Source organism: Pelodiscus sinensis, chromosome 1 (genome assembly GCF_049634645.1).
Source record: "Pelodiscus sinensis isolate JC-2024 chromosome 1, ASM4963464v1, whole genome shotgun sequence".
Classification (NCBI taxonomy): Eukaryota; Metazoa; Chordata; order Testudines; family Trionychidae; genus Pelodiscus; species Pelodiscus sinensis.
In genome coordinates, this window is record NC_134711.1 from 235246839 (window position 1) to 235264200 (window position 17362).

Genomic DNA, 17362 nt, shown 5'->3' on the forward strand with positions numbered 1-17362 from the left:
GCCTTCTGTGGCATAACATAAAATCTTTTAAACAAAACAAAAACTACCCCACACCTTACAAAAACCAACACACACTTACCCAGTTTCTTGTAGACTGGCACTGTAGGGTTCAATAGGGTTTTCTAGTACTGTAGACCCTATGTCTCAGAGCTGTGCATGCTGGGTGACTTAGAAAACCATAACAATAATTAATATTAATTAAAAAACAGTACTTTTCTAGTTTGAATTTTTTAGCTGAATAGCTGACTTGCTCTGTCTCTGCTTTTACCATATAAGATGTTCAGCTAGTATGGTAGGGGGAGATTGGAGTAGTAGGTGTTTAGTGCTTTGAGAGAGGAGGAATTCTGGTGTCAATCTCAGCACTTAACTTCAGAAGAAGAGAATTGAGGAGAAGAGGGAGTAGAAATGTAATTAAAGGGGAGGGGGATTATCTTTGCTGTCACAAGCTGGTTTCTCAGAGGGTAATAGTGAAGAGAAGTGAGAGAGATGATTAGACTAAGAGTTCTACCAGCCTAAAAATGTTGGATGGGTAAAAGTTGATGTAGATTGCTTAACTTACAAACATTTCAAGCTACTTTTTATACTCAATTGTAAGAACTATTTCAGCTCAGAAACCCAATACAGTATTGCTTGAATGAGGCCCAAAACGTAAAAATACTTGTTTTTCTAGGTAACTTACACAAGTAAGTTACATACTTCTCTTTCTAAACCCTTTAAAGTGCTCCTGGATCCTGTAGTAGGAATTCTTGATAGAATCTCTAACAAAGACACTTTAAAACTGCAAGTATGACTCACTGAATTTTTTCCGCCAGTTAAACTTTTACTGAGCTCATCTATGTAACAGCTTCTTTTTTCCTACTTCAGTGCTGCTACCATATTTTATATAATTCATTATGTTTTGTAACTGTAGTTGAAAACAAGCCTTTAAATGAAAAATATTTTTCAGCAAATATTTTGTTTTTGTCTAGGATTTAATACCTTATGTGTCAGTCACAGGACTCTTGAAGCTGTCCAGTCATTTGAAGTGCTCACACGTATGACAGATAAGGGGAGGGGAGAGGATGGAGCCAAGAGAGGTTAATTTCTTTTTGTTTACAGGTGTATGCACCAGTCCATTCCCATTCAGCAAAACACTTAAGCCTGTGGTATCCAACCAGTTCCAAAGCAGTAACCACTGTAGTGGCTACTGCTATAGCAAATTAGCCACGCTCAACCGGCTAAATAGCTACATGTGCAAGTAGCTATCATGTTGGACGCCACGGACTTAAGCACATGCATAGTTTTAAGGACAGTTACTTAATATTTCATGTTGGGATTTGATTTTCCTGAGGGAAGCAACTTTTTTTCCAGCCAAGGCTAGGGAACTTCCTTCTGCTCCTTAGAGCACTAGTGCAAAGTGAACTCTTGCAGACGTGGTATTGTACTACTTATGGATTTCTAATTAGACCTCCCAACAGCTATTATTTCTGGTTGGAAGAGTTTTTGAAGGTGGGACTTCTCTTATGAGACAACCCACTATTGTTCTGTGACAAATAATCCTTATAACTGTGATGGCATTCCTCCTTCAGTTAATCATTAAGGTCCACAGAGCACTGATGCTATCAGGGCAGAGAAATCAGCTCTTCTGTACTAAGGTACACTAGGTGGCAGCATGTTCAAAGAATTCTGCTAGTTGGTTGTGCAGTTTTTCCCCAGTGTCTTTTTTTTGGCAGATGCTTTGTGTGTTCCTTACTGCCTGGGGAAGATGGAAGATATAAACTATATCATGTTTTGAATGTTCCTATTTAAAGAATGATCCTTTTTCCAGCCCAAAAGGCACACTGCTGTGACAATTCCTTTGTAATGGATCTGTAGAGCTTAGCACAGTGTGGAATAGGAAACTGTATGCAGGCTTACCTGACAGTTTTCTTTCTTGGAAGAGTAAGATGAAGCCCTCCCTGGAGAAAAACAGATGGTTGAGAATGGAGATGGAAATTGGCATCTGGAGATTTGGGTTTTTTCCATTATGGGGTGTTTCCAATGGAGTATAAACCAATCAGTAATTTAGGAAAGTAGAATTGAATTATTTTTATCTAGGTAAATTGTCATAATTAGAGGGATCTTTAGCAAGTAGGGCCAGTAGTTGGCAGGACTGATTCTGCCTCCAAAATCCTAGCAGGCTGAAGTACTCAATATAACAGACTTATGGAACTTACTTATTGAAGAACAGAAATTTTTCATGGAAACACATTTAATTTTTCCTATTCTATGACATTATTACACCTTTATTTAGTGTGCCACATTCTGAGTAGAGGAGGCAGTTAGTATATACTTGCGAGCTTAATTCAGTTTCTATTTTACCTTTACAGTTTACCCAAGTAGAAACACTATAAAACAGGGGTTGGCAACCTACGGCACACATGCCTTAAGTGGCATGCGAGCTGATTGTTCACTGGGACACGAGCCTCCCTGCTGGATCTATGCCAACCAAACATCCCGGGAAAGCCCTGCCGGACATTTCATGACTTGATGGAAAGAAGTGACTGAGAAATGGCTTTGTGCCATTGCTCCTCGTGTGGCGCAGCAACCTCCTCACCTTTACTGGCGGGCAGCCTGGCTGGCTTCCGATGGCACATGGTTTCTGGCCACTCTGCCACCCACTGCCCCACCACTGCCTGCTGCACAGTCCCCTCTATCCCCCCGCGGGACTACCTCTGTTGCGTGGTGCCTCCGGTCCAGCCACACCGCCACCGTGGGGACCTCTGCACCTTGGAGCTGCCGGCAAGTGGAGTGGATGGTATGGAGCCAAACACAGGCCCTGCGCCGAGATGCTGCAGGTGGCCGAGGAGGCCTTTTGCAGCACAACTTCAAGCTGGCGGCTAAGATCTACAGCTTGCAGCTGGCCGAACTGCCCAGCTGTCCCGCCTGCGGCCCAAGGGGTTGTGGGCATTGGCTGAGAGCCTGGCACTCAGCCTGTGCAAGAAGGTGCTGTGCCTGACACCCTGGCTTGCTGGCAGCCCCAAGGGAGTGGGCGAGGTGCAGGGTGACCCCTGCTCGGCTTCCCCCTTTGCTGGTGGCTGCTGTGTGAGCCAGTGACCCTGCACTACGGCCACACTTGCTGCCACTGATGTGCCTGGCCCTGCCAGCTCCCGGTCAAGCCCCCACAGTGTTGGGCAACCTGCTGGAGAAGTGGCTGAAGGAGGAGAGCCGGGCTGCTCAGCGATCACGAGGCTCGAGCAGCGGTGCAGGCTGCCTGCTGTGTGGTTGGGGGCTTCCCTCACCCTGCTGGGGAAACAGTGTAGTGACGTGATGTCCAGAGACTTTCCGGCTGTTCCCATTGGCCTGCCAATAGAAGCGGCATGGGCAGTGCTTGGGAGCAATGAGGGTGTGAAGCCAGGTAAGTGCCCCTCCTCATGCTCATACCCCTGCACTCCAATCCCCCCTCATTCACCCTTCTGTCCCTCTGCCAAGACCCCCGCACTCCCAGCTCACTACTACACCCTCCCTTGCTCCTGCGCCCTCCCTCCTGGCCAGACACTCTAATCTCAGTCTGCTTCTGCACTCCACCTCCCAGCCAGACCTCGCACCCGCACCCCCTCTTGCACTCCACCTCTCGCCCAGATCCTGCACCCCATACCTATCCTATTCACAGGCAGCCCTGTCCTGCACACTGAGCCCCTCATTTTTGTCCCCACCCCATAGCCTAAGGGGGTCCTCAAAATCCACTAACTCTGGAACCCCAGAAAAATAAATCTGGCCTATGGGAAATCCTGAACCTCAGACCTCCCTGTCCCTTCACCTCGCCCAGTGGGGCTGGGGTGCCAGAGGAGTGAGGTGTTTCAGTTGGGGGTTTGAGGTGTTTTTTTGCCTATCACTTGTGTAGTCCCCAACTGATTTTTCTGTGGGTCAGTGGCCCCTGACCCAAAAAAGGGTCCTCACCCCGCCATAGATAAAGAAAACATTGATATAATTAATATTTTACTTTATTTAAATTGAAGTTTGATAAACTAACTTGAGAGAGTTAAAATGCTTAGTCAGTTTAGTAACTGAGAATGGTTCAATTAAACCATTCTCCCTAGCTGCAGCACTAGCAGCAAAATGGCTCCGGTATAATTATGTAATTAATGGTGAGATTCCATAAGCAACTGGTAGACTGAGGAAAGGTTTGCATTGAGCCAGGTGGTCCATGGGGTGTGCAGTGGAAAAGAGCCCCTCTACCCATCTTGGCATGCCACTTTGGAAAGGTTGCTGACCTATAAAACATGAATTTGACTGATTGTGGGGGGTGAACATTCAGCCAGAGGAAATCACACTATGGCTGAAGACCCTTCAAAAAGCTTTCCTCTGCCCACATACATGACCTCTTTCTTGCTGACATTCAGTTTCAACCGGCTGTACTTCATTCATGAGCTGATATTATCCAGTCACTGGGTCATCATAGTAGTAGTGGTATAGTCATGTATAGTGATGGATAAGTAGAGTTATGTCTCATCTGCACATTGCTGGCACTTCAGCCCATGTGATCTGAATAGTGACAGCACGTAGGTGTTGAATAATTCCACAGTGAGAACTGATCTTTGTGGAGCTTTTGTTTCTGGTCTAGTTGTGGAGAAGAAGTTTCCCATCGTTACTCATTGGATACATCTTTCCAGCCAGGACCTCTCTCATGGTCATTGGTGTGGCAATCTCACAAAAGAGAGACTATAACCTGCCTAACCGTAGTGCTGGAGGATGAGAATGGGTGTCTGTCCTCTATTCATTGACATGAGGAGATGATTCGTCAGTGTCACTAAAATGAATGTGGGTATTCCATGTCTAAGCCTGAATCCAAATTGTGCTTGGTTTAGGATATTAGTTTAAATCAGGTGACCTTGAAGTTGGCCTTTGAATAACTTCTCTGTCCTTACTTAGGAATGGGAGGTTTGCCACTGGTTGGCAGTTGGCTTGAACAGATGTTCCAGGGTGGGTTATCAGCCATGTAAATTTAAATTAAAAACTGAAACGCCACTTTCCTAGGCAAACTTTGAGCTTATTTTTCCTGTGTTGAAAAAGAAAGAAAAGGAGCTACGTTTTTCTTTAACATTTTCTGCTGCTTGGCTTGGGTTTTGTAAAAGGAAAGAACTGTGTTTTGGTGCAACTGAAGAGAGGAATTTGTACAAAATCTTGGTTATGACTAACAGTTCAATTACAGGCTCAAACTCACAGCCCGTGGGCGAATCCTCAGCCAGAGCGATTGTGCAAACTGCTCCAGGAAGGCTGGGAGGGGTGCTGTCTGTTACCGGCCTCAAACCCTGCCCCTTCCCGCTATTACTCTGCTATCTTCCCCCCACCCCATGGCACCCTGTTCCAAGCATATGCCTTTGGGGATCACTGCTGGGGGGAGAGTGGCTGGCACCAACAGAGGCAGCAATCATGCCTCCTTCCCCCACACACGCTCCCCACGGCAGCAAGGCTGGTCCATGGGCCAGGAGTTTGAGACCCCCGCTCAAGAATAAGGATGGAAGTGGATTTTCAGAGGGTCAGTGAGGTGTATGTGAGTTAATGGAGCTTCCTTTGGGAACAGTTAGGTTCAAGCTCTTGTTTATATGTGTGAAGAGATAGTAGCTAAAAACTGAGCAGAAGAAATATTTATTGAATTTCTGTTAACTACATAATCTCAGGGAATCCATGTGTTTTGAATATCCAGGCCATCTGCAAATGGAAAACATTTTCACTTCCATTTTCATACACTATAGTGAGAGGGCATTTTTATTTTTCAGATCCAATAGATCTCTGACTCCATCTGCTGGACAAAAAGATTGCTGCTAGCATGCTGTAAGCCCAAATTTTGCTAGGTCCAGTTTGTGAGGAGGGGTTTGCAGTAGCAAGTTAAGGAGGAGTTACAATTTGCAGTGAGGTACAGGAAGTTGGGTGTGAAGAGAAATTTTTGTAAAGAAAAAAGAAGTCTAGGTAGTTAGCAGTGACCAGAAAGAAATCTCAAGTGCTTGTATACGATGGGACTAAGGAGGATATAGACTCTCTCTCTCTCTTTATGAGATCACAGCTAGGTAATAAGTTTTGAGTACCCACAGGCCAGAGACAAGGTAAGTTCAGAGTAGAGGACTGAATATTATTTTAATTGTGATGAAGGGATTAACTTAACAGGAATAATGATAATAATTGTGTATAACTTGCTTCAGCATTGGTGGTGGATATCTCAACCAGCTGCAAGTAATTTGAGTGTGCTGGTGCAAAGGAAGAGGAATAGTTATTGAGGATAGCATCAGGAGCTAGAACTGGGGCTAGCAGAATATAATTGGGAAAAGAAGAATTTTATCTGAAAATAGTGTGAGGAAAACACACAATAAAATACCAGTTAAGCTGTACTGTGGTCTTACCAGGAAATTGGTGGAAGCTCTCTCACTTCTGATTTTAAAACTAAACAGAACAAAGTTCTGGCAAGTAAGAATGAAGAGCTTAAGGTACCCTTAAAAGTCTTATTGCTTGGGGATGCAAAGGGTTAACAAGTTGCCCAGCAAGCCGGGGCCGGGGGCATGTCCGTCCAGCCAGGCCCACTGCACTGTACTACAACAGGAGGTGTTCTAGCCTGGCTGGATCCACCGCACCACAGCCAGGCCAGGCTGGAGCTGCCCACTGCATTGTGCTGTGGGCCTTGCCCCACCCAACTAGAACAGCCCCTGCTCCACCCAACTAGAGCAGCTCCCGGCCACAGTGTGGCAGGCTCAGTTCAGCCTGGTCAGAGCAGTCCAGGATGTGGAGGGCCAGCCACCCTAGAGCAGCTCCCTACACATGTTCTGCCATGGGAAGGGGGCCCCTCCAGCCTATCTGGGGCCACAGGATCACTGTTAACCAACTGGTTAACTTTTTAACTGGGATTTTACCTCCCTTATAACTCTTATGTTCTGTGATTTACAGAGGTTGATGTATACAGATGCTGAAGGAAAGGATGAAAGTAGCGGGTCTGACAGACACTGTGGGTCCCAGGGCAAGTTTTGTGTGTGTGTGTTGGGGGCGGAAGGGATGGGGTCAAGGGTAGACACCCCGAGTGTGGCGCTGGGCACCCCTCCAATCTTCAGAGCCACGCAAAGGGTCCAGCATGGTGCAGCGCTTCAGCAACAATTCAAAGGGGCTAAGGGCTCTATCCAATGCCACGGTAGCAGCTGTGGCTGGGAGCCCCTGGCATCTTTGAAACACGGGGCTCTAGGGCAGCCACCGCCTTTGCCCCTCTTCCAGTCATCAGGCCTGGATGAAAGTTTTAGTTGTCTTAATTTTGTAAAAGCCACAGATCAAGGGAGGTAAATTATGTCTGGGCTCTACTACAGGCCTTGGCAAAAATGAAGAAATCCCACTGTCAGAATCTCATGATTTATTACTCATTGTGGATATTAAATATCCTGTATTTGTTGAGAAACAGAGTGCTCAGTTCCTGTGACTTTCTGAAATATGTTCAGTCAGTTTCTAATCAAAAGCTGACGGGCTTAGTGGAGATGCTATTTTGCTTTTGATGAATGAGAAAAGACAGCACAAGCCTGTAGATAACTAGGATAAAAAATCCTGAAATGATAATGGATACAGTTTCTGAAGTGCTTAAGTCTTGTTTTAAAAAATGATTGTGCTTAGGAGCCTAAATCTCATTGAGTAATCAACAAAGTAATGGCGGGTAGATCATCTTAATATCTTTCATAGAAAAGCATAAAAAGTACAGAAAGTTACAATTTATCAATTGACCTGTCATAGTAATGTGGCTGAACCTGGGAGTCAGTTTTTCTGCCTTCTTCCTTAGGACTTTGGCCAATCCTAATGTCTTTATCTTTGTAAGGCTTGACTACTAGTTCATACAGTAAATGTTGGCTGGGGACTAAATGGTGGTGGAGGTAGTAGTCAGGCTAGGATTTCTTATTCTAGGAGATAGGGCAGGATGGGTCTCTTGCATGGAATGACAGGCCACTTCTTTTGAGTTTGTAGTGAGAACTAGCAAGGTGAGGCAGACTGACAGAGGCATATGTGTGCATGAACATTGATGAGATAAGAGGTGTGCCAATTTGGAGTATTTTTATCAAGGTTTTTCTTTGTAATAGACGATAATTCTTTACCAAGTCTTGGTAATATTTCCAGTAGGAGATTGTTATTCACCATGATCTTCAGAAAAGATATTAATAAACAGAAGCAAGTTCAAAGGAGAGCTTTTAAGATGATTAAAGGGTAACATACAATATATGTAATACACCTGGGCTGATATTTTTAATTGGAGTTTGGCACCTGCCTTTCTTAGATTTCTTAGAAAATGACAACTCTGATATCACTGTTATTGCTCTTCCCCTTTGTAGTGTTTCTCAGTGGTTTTAGTTTTGGCACAGATCTCTGGAGAAGATGTTGATACAGACAAAACTGCCAAATGCAATTACATTGTTTTGCTGTGTAACTAAGAAGTGACTCTAAATTTCTTCCAATTATACTAATGTAAAGGCTTATGTTTGGTGTCTTAGTTCCTTTTTAATGGCAGTTGATCTGTGTTTTCTTAGCAGTGACAGAGCCAAAAAGCTATTTGACTTCCTACATATGTAGAAACCATCGGAGTGCTGATGATATGTAAAATTTAAACACATCAAGTTTCTAACAGTCTCTTTTGTCTTTTAACCTGTATCTTGATTATAGGACTTTGCTTTATCTATGATCAGAAAATGCACTGCTTAGTTGGGTATAGTCATTATTCTTCTAAGAAGCAAAGCTATAATATAAAGCTACTCAACTTTGGAAGCCTGGGGGGCCACAATGATACTTACAGCACATGCTGAGGGCTACAACTTAAGTGTGGTTGCATAAACTTACAAATAGATGCAAATAGCTTCTTTCACACTGACAGGCACAAATACAAAGATTAAGGCAAGACTACACAACACGCAGGCCCCATTTAAGTCAGTTCCACTGATATTAATAAAATGCAATATTTACCGATTTCCACCCATATGACAGCACTTTTAATGAACAATGACAGTCCAGGAATTGAACTACTAAAACGCATATCAACAGAAGACCATTATAATGACTCGCCATTGTGGAGCATGCTTGCAATTGTGGAGCATTGTTGAACCCATGTTCAAAGGACCCCTCTCACAGGTCACGTGTTGAGCCCCATGTAAACCCAAACCACACTGCGAGCTGCAAACAAATGGGCCACAGGCAGCATGTTAAGTAGTCCCGCTATAATATATACTTTGTCAGCAGGGTAACGGTTGTGTGACTATTGCACAAGTTTTGATAGAACTGAAGCACAGTTGCAGGCGAGAAATAAAAAGATTATATGAGGAAGTACTGTGCAGTACAGGAAGCGGCAGCTTGTATTGATAACAATATGGTTAACTTATCCACAAGAAAAATGACATTGATATGTGAATTAAAGTGGCAAGAAGACAGAAATAGAGATACCAAGAAAGCAGTCCTATTTGTGATACGGAGCAACTATGGGGAGGAGAGAGCAAAATATGCTAAGCACCTAAAATAAAAGTTTATTATGAAGCAGTGGAATGTGTGATTAACATAATCAAGATATTGATATGAAGAGCAGAGCATAAATTTTATACTGCAGATCTTCTGTAAGGAAGCCCTTCAGGAGAGAGTTTTGTAACAGACTTCACTGAATCCCTTACTCACAGCTGAGTGTCACAGATCCTATAATTACAACATTTCTGTTATTGCTTAATAGGTTTGTTTGTTAAAAGTCAACCTAGCATTGTCTAATGTAGGAATTCAGTTCTGTGCAGGGGGCCAGACCAAGACTCGTGCTTTAAAACAGAGCTGAATGGGATGGAAGCATTGTCATAAGTCCTGGACTGGCCCTCTGCACAAAGCTGTATGTCGCTCTTTGGTGGTATCTCATTAAAATCTGACTGTTTTATCTGATAGTCTAAATTTGGCCCAATAAATACCATATTAATTAACTAGCAGTTCTTTCCTTCAGAGAAAGAGCTTCCTTTTAGGAAAGCTATTTCAACATGAATAAAGTAGACAGAAGGATTATCATTTTTCCATAAATAAATTACTCAGAAGGTACCTTTGAAAACACATAGTTGTCATTCAGAGTGTTCCAGTAAAAATCTTACCTCTACATTTTTTAATTGACCAAACTAGTTAAGTTCTAAAAGTTGTTATAAAAGGCTTTAAAACAGTTAGAAAAAAATCTAATGTAGGGATTTCAAGCTGCTGTTACTCAGTATTTTCAAAGCACTATCAGAACTCCAGTTTTGTACTCATTGTTTTGTAGTACTGTAGTGAATTTACATTAATGGGAGTTGAATATTCACAGCTAAGGCTTTGTCTACATTAGCACTTTGTCAGAAAAACTTTCATCAGTCAGTGGTGTGAAAAACTGCCCCCACCCCTCAACCAACAAAGTTTCAACAACAGAACTGCAGACATAGCTAGAACCCCTTGTTGGGGGTGGTTTAATTATGCCGGCAGGCGAACTCTCTCCCATACAGAGAGGCGCAGCTGAAGTGGTAAAGCTATGCTGCCGTGCATAAGAGAATATGCCTTTTAAAAATATTTCAAAGAGCACAGGCACAAATTCAAAGAAAAAGCATAAACCTTTTTTTTTTTTTAAAGAAAAAAGTAAGCTACGTCTGCACAGATGCTGTGCAATGTGAAATTTGTATCCGCTTCCTCATTTCTTGGGCAAAAGCACTGGTAATAAACTTTGGGTTTAAAGCAGATGTATTGACAGAGATGTCTGTAGAGTTGTGTGGATTTTTAGCTATACTGTTAGTATTAAAATCTGAATTGGGAACCAGATTCTGCCCCATAGAACCCCATGGAAGTCAGAATCCCTAAGAGCCTTTGGCCTAGAATCCCTAAGAGCCTTTCACATCCACAACTCCATGGATTTCACCCTAATCTGCTAATTGTAGTATCCCCAAAAGAAGGCCCTTGTTTATATTTCTGGCTGTGTAAAAAGTACAGGTAACCCACAGTGAAAAGTGGGTACTTCAGAGTATAGCTACATGAGCAGTAACAGGCTCCATCAGCATGAAAACAGTGGGTCACTATCCTGCTAAAAATAGCAGCAGCCAACCTTTCCCCCACTGCTCCTCTCCCCCTGCCAGAGTCTTCCACTAACATGATTAGCTCCACACTGCAGCGTGGCTAGAGCTTGCTTTGCTGTGCAACTTGTAGCTACACTAACCCTACACACCACCACAAGTAGTGTCCAAAGTAGATGTAGTCTAAGGCTAAGTCCACACTGGCATGTTACAGCACTGGAACTTTCTGGCTCAGGAATGTGAAAAAATATCCCCCCCCCCCCCACACACACACCCAGACGCAGCAAGTTATAGCTCTGTACAGCTGCAGTGTGAATCAGGTTACCGTGCTCCCCTTGCAGGAGTGGTTTACGTAGAGCACTGGAAAGCTCTCTTCCAGCACTGGTGCCGTGGCCACACTTCCAGTTTAAAGCGATGCCTCAGTGGTACTGCCACAGCTGTGCTTTAAACTTTTAAGTGTAGACAAACCCTATGGCTATGTGGCTCGCGGCTTCTTGCGCAAGTATGGCCGTTTTTGCGCAAGAATCCACAGAGCATCCACACTGCCCGCCTGCTCTTGCGCAAAGAAATTTAGAGTACGGCGTGGTACGAGAGGGCTTCTTGCGCAAGAGCTACGCTCTTTTTTTTAACAGGTGTAAGCCTTCTTGTGCAGGAGCACTTGCGCAAGAGGGCAGTGTGGACTCTTGGCAGGGATTTCTTGTGCAAGAAACCCCTACGGCTAAAATGGCCATCAGAGTTTTCTTGCGCAAGACTTCTTGCACAAGAACGCTTGCACAAGATGTTCTTGTGCAAGAAGCCACCAGTGTAGACATAGCCTAAGAGTACACTGCTCCAGCACTGCTAAAGAGAGTAAGGATGTTAAAGAGCTGTTATTTGGCTAATTGTATAGTTGGTACAATTTGTATTGGCTACACGATTAGTCGATAAGGGCTGCTCTGTAGAGACACAGTGGGGAGTAGCTCCCAGAGCTGGCTCAAGCCGGGACTGAACAATCCTGGCTTATGCTGGCTCTGGACCACTGCAGCTCTGCATTTTAAATGCAGTAAGAGCCGCTGGGCTCTTATTGCATTTAAAATGCAGAGCTGTAGTGCAGGTGGCTCCCCGCGTGGGCGTGAGCTGGAACCAATCAGTCCGGGCTCACTCTGGGACTGCTGCTCCTCTGCTTTGTAAGAGCTCAGCTGGGACCCCCGCAGAGAGGGGCTGATACAGGCAGCTGTGTGTGTCTGTCTGTCTGTCTTTTAAACCGGCTCCCTCCAATACTGGCTCCTGTTCTCCTCTCTCCCCCCCATTGCTGCCTCTAATACAGAGGCAGCAAGGGGGGTGGGGAGGCAAGTACAGGCAGTCCCCGACTTACGCGGATCCGACTTACGTCGGATCCGCAGTTACGAACGGGGCTGCCCCAGAGTACACGGACTGCGGGACCTCGCGGTCCTGCCGCCCGTGTACTCTGGGGCTTTCTCTGCGTCTCCCTGGTCTGCAGACCAGGAAGACGCAGAGCAAAGCCGCGGAGGGGCTCGGGCAGCCCAGGGGCGCCTGGGCTGCCCGAGGCCCCCCCCGCCCCGCATCTCCCCTGCGGCTTTGCAAAGCCGCGGGGAAGCTGGCAGTGGAGCAGTCCAGGCGTGCCTGGGCTGCCTCGCTGCCCGAGCCCCCCCGCGGCTTTGCAAAGCTGCAGGTGGGCTCGGGCAGCGAGGCAGCCCAGGCGCGCCTGGGCTGCTCCGCTGCTGGCCTCCCCGAGGCTTTGCAAAGCCGAGGGGGGGGCTCGGGCAGCGGGGCACCCCAGGCGCGCCTGGGCTGCTCCGCTGCTGGCTTCCCCGAGGCTTTGCAAAGCCGCGGGGGAAGCCGGCAGCGGGACAGCCCAGACGCCCCGCGGCTGTCCCGTTGCCGGCGTCCTCAGAGGCTTTGCTCCCCGTCTCCCTGGTCTGCTGGTCCGCCGCCCGTGTCTTCCTGGTCTGGGCTAGTACGCCCCCTCCCCCCCAGCAGACTAGGCTTTTCTCCGGACGCCTGTGGCAGAGCAGCTGGGGTGCTGCCGGTTGGTCCCACAGCGCCGCTTTGGGCGCTACTGGTCCAACCCAGCAGCACCCCAGCTGCTCTGGTCCTGATTCAGCCGCTGCTGGTCAGTTTCAGCAGTGGCTGAATCAGGACGCCTGGGGCAGAGCAGATGGGGTGCTGCTGGGTTGGTCCAGTAGTGCCGAGGAGCGGCGCTACTGGAGCAACCCAGCAGCACCCCATCTGCTCTGCCCCAGGCGTCCTGATTTAGCCGCTGCTGAAACTGACCAGCGCTGACTACAGGAAGCCTGAGGCAGAGTTGCTCTGCCCCGGGCTTCCTGGAATCAGCTGCTGATCAGTTTCAGCAGCAGCTGACTTGGGGACGCTTGGGGTTCTTAAGTTGATTCTGTATGTAAGTCAGAACTGGCGGTCAGTTTCAGCAGCGGCTGAATCTGGACGCCAGTTCCGACTTACATACAGATTCAACTTAAGAACAAACCTACAGTCCCTATCTTGTACGTAACCCGGGGACTGCCTGTAGTCAAGTGCTCCACTCAGCTACCCAATAAGTTTATGCTTATTGGGTAGTCGAGTACTTGCTTACATCCCTAAAAGAGAACTGAATTGCTCTGATTGCATCCTAAAGGCAAGTACATTTTCTGACTATTGAGAGTATTGGTTCTGTCACTTACTAATAAAGAATCTCTCCATCCCTTTGAAGTTGCATGCAGGATTTTTCAGAAATCTTTTTAAAATGGAGAAGGTAGTGCCCTGTTTATCCACAGAACACCCATTTTCATGCCAGATCCCCCCACTCTCTCTTGTCAACGTGAAAGCCCACGAATGAGAAGGTAGTGCAGTGTCTGTAACCACTGTATCCTTTGCCACTGATGAGGCTGCCAGGAAGGGGGATGGTGGTTTTGCCAGCAAAGGAAGGAGTTTTCTATGAGGTGGGGAAAAAAGTGAAGCTGATTCCCTCCTTTAAGGTAAGGAAAAGGATCCCATACTTTCTTTGTCAACATCCAGGGGAACAGTGCAAAGGGGCTTCCTAGCTCCAACACATGGATAAGCTCTGTATTCAATGGCCCTGCTAGCAGCCAAAGATTGGGTATCTGCTTATTCTTGTTTACTACCTATGGTGACTACAATGGTTAGTTTTTTTTTATGTCGTGCAGTCGTTGTTAAAATAATTGTGTATTATGACAAAGCTCCAGTTATTTTCCAGCTATTCCAGCTTGTCTCACACTACTGGTGGATAGCGTTAGTCTCAGAGGTTCACTGTGATCCTCCATTCAACCTCTTTCTCTTTACCAGAGGCAGGAGCCACAGCCTACTGAGCCATACTCATCACCAACTAGTTAATAAGTTTGGGGTAAAATCCCCTCTGGAGTCCTGATCTCCCTTCTCAAGGCAGAGGTTCAGATGTTGTGGGGACATAGGGGGGAATCTGGGCCGACCCACTACTCGAGGTTCTAGCCTAGGTTTCTCAAGGCAGTGGCAACAGGCAGGTTTACTGCCTCTCAATCTGGCAGCTTTTTCCTGGGCCACTTGCCCAAACAATCCCGCCTAGTATCTTTCCTTTGGTACGTGGTCCTGGGTCTTCGGCTCACACCCACACAGCACTTCCTATCCTTTGCTCTGTTCCCTTCCACTCCTTCCCCCTGGAGACCTTTTAAAGCTGCACCACAGGTCTTAATTGGCTGCAGGTGTCTAATCAGCCTGTGGCTTCTAGCACGATCTAATAGACCCTAGGTGCCTGCCTGATTATACTGCAAAAGCTTCAGTAGGGTAGCAGAGTTAGTCTGTAACTGGAAAAACTTAAAAAACAACAAATAGTCTTGCAGCACCTTAGAGACTAATAACACATGTCAATGGAATCATGAGCTTTCGTGGTACAACCCACTTCTTCAGATGAATGGAGTTATTAAACATCCAGTTTCTAAATAAATATGGAGGTGGGGGTGAGGGAGAAGGAAAAAAGAAAACAAGGGGGAAGAAATAGTCAATTAGTGTAATCATGCTGCATGAAGCTGAAAGAGAAGGTGCTAATTGTTCTTAAGTATCCATTGGGTTTTTTTGTATGTCATTAGGATGTGGAATGTAGCCCGTTATGCTGATTATCTGATTATGCTGCAATTATGTTTGGGCTTTTTTGTTTTTTATACTCAGGGAAGAGAAAGTGGTTCACCCAATCCCCAGCATGTCTTCCCTCCATCAGTGTGCGGCAGCCAGCTAATCTGGGTCTGTCCCAGTATGTTTAAGTCCGTGGTCTCCAACACGGTGCCCACGGGCGCCATGGCGCCCGCAGGGGCATTTGCATGCGCCCACCAGGTGCTCGGGGCTGGCCTGGCCCCGGGCACATGGTGCGGCGCTTGCGGGGAGTGTCGGGCCTGGGCGTGCGGGGGGGGGGCGGGGGAGCGGCGCTTGCAGGGGGGGGGGAGCGCCGGCCCCGGGCGCGTGGCGCTTGCAGGGGGAGAGGGGGGGAAGCGCCGGTCCCGGGCGCGCGGCGCTTGCGGGGGGGGGGGAGCGGCGGCGCGGGGCTATGGGGGGGCCCCCGCCCCCAGGCATGCGGCTATGGGGGGGCCCCCCCCAGGCGCGCAAGTGTCCCCACCTCCTGGTGCCCGGCGGGCAAACGGCCATGCCCCCGGCGCCCGACAACCTCAAAAGGTTGGGGACCACTGGTTTAAGTGTATGGCACTTGGGTGATGCACACAAAACTTACCATGTGTTTCTCCTTTCTTCATCTCCTCCCTTTATTGTGTAATTCTTCTTTCAAGACTGCAGTAGGTCTTTTTGTTTATGTTGTTTTAAAATATTGGGAGGGCACTTGAATTTAACTCTATTTTCTGAAGGGGAATTTTTTTCTTCCTTCTCTGCCATGGCGGGAGCTGGAGTGTGGAATTTAGTGATTTCCCTCTCTTGGTTTATTCTGTGAGATGCTTTCCTGGACAAAAGTAGGAAGTGGTTTGCTAAGTCACATTGTTTTTTATCACTACCACCAGTAATAACCACCAGAGAAATATGCATAAGCTGATTGTTCAGGGTAAAGCTATATATGGAAAAGATTACTGGTGCAATTCTTCTGTTGGCAAGTCTACACAATGTAAGTACTTGCTTCTTAATGCTTTGATCTTTCAGTGGCTGCATTTGTTTTCTGTATCCATATGCGTTAAATTTTCTTCAAGGCTACAAACTTGATGCCTTATACAGATATACTATCATATAGCCGGTTGAATAGTTTGTTATAAACAGAAACCATATATGGGAACTAACATAAACATTGGGGATTTTGGAACTTAATGTCAGTTTGCTGGCTTTTATAACAGTTAAAACCTAACGGCACAGATCACATAGCTTTGAATAATAATTTATTCCATTTTTACTCATCTAAAAATTGTTCTGATAGTCCCTGTGTTCCAGTTGCTACTATTCTCTATGTATTTTTATGGAAAATATTTTGTCTCTGTTCTGTCTCATGGTACTAAGAATTCACATTTAGCAGTGGTTCTCAAACTTTCCTGATTTCTGTACCTCTCAGGAGTCTGATTTATGATGTGGTCCTGTCCCCCCTCAGATTTCATCTTACTTAAAAAGTACCTGCTTACAAAATCAGACATAAAAATAAACCCATGTCACAGGACATGGTTACTGAAAAATTGCTTACTTTCTCATTTTAATAAAATAAATCAATTGAAATATAAATGCTGTGCTTACCTTTCAGTATATAGTATAGAGCAGAATAAACAGTGATTGTCTGAATGAAATTTGAGTTTGTACTGTTGCAACTGGTGCTTTTTATGTTGCCTGATGTAAAATGTAGATGAGTTGATGAACCCCCTGAAAGACCTTTGTGCACCCCTAGGTTTATGTGTATCCCTGGTTGAAAACCACCGACATACACCAAGGAAAATTACCTATTGCTGATGAGGATTCCTTCTTAACTGGTGTTAATGATGTAACTGCAAGTATAGATAAGGGAATATGGGGGGAAAAGGTGATGTTTTTAGATGTAACTGAGACCTGGAAACATAAATTCTGTGAGAATAACACGGATTTTGTCACACTTATGGTAGAAGCATTTCAACGTAACTAATTACTGACCATCATTGTTTAAAACGATCATTTTCCTTTAGAAAAGGGGTTTATTTTTGACCATCGAGATGACCATTCTGTTTCATTGTTTTTAATAATCCTGCAATGAGGTTTAACAGGTATTTTAAACTAGGGCTTTATTTCGAACGCCCGTTTCACTGCCGCATGTTGACGCGGGCAGTTATTCCGGGCTTGTCAATTAAAAAAAAAAAAAAAAAGGTGCTGGGCCGGGAACATGCAAATCAAGCGTGGGATATTTAGATCCTGAC

General features: G+C 45.8%; 1 protein-coding gene across 4 annotated transcripts in view; it reads left to right on the forward strand.

Moving 5' to 3' along the window:
• Nucleotides 1-17362, forward strand: part of LIMS1 (LIM zinc finger domain containing 1) — a 149485-nt gene that overhangs the window by 37659 nt on the left and 94464 nt on the right. The window contains exon 1 of one of the 4 annotated variants that reach the window (XM_075917960.1): nt 5552-6062. The exons of 2 other annotated variants lie outside the window; for them this stretch is intronic. The gene's annotated coding sequence lies outside the window, so the exon portion shown is untranslated. Of the gene's footprint in view, nt 1-5551; nt 6063-15838; nt 16105-17362 lie in introns of those variants that run through there. One more of the 4 variants, XM_075917951.1, reaches the window with a different exon arrangement.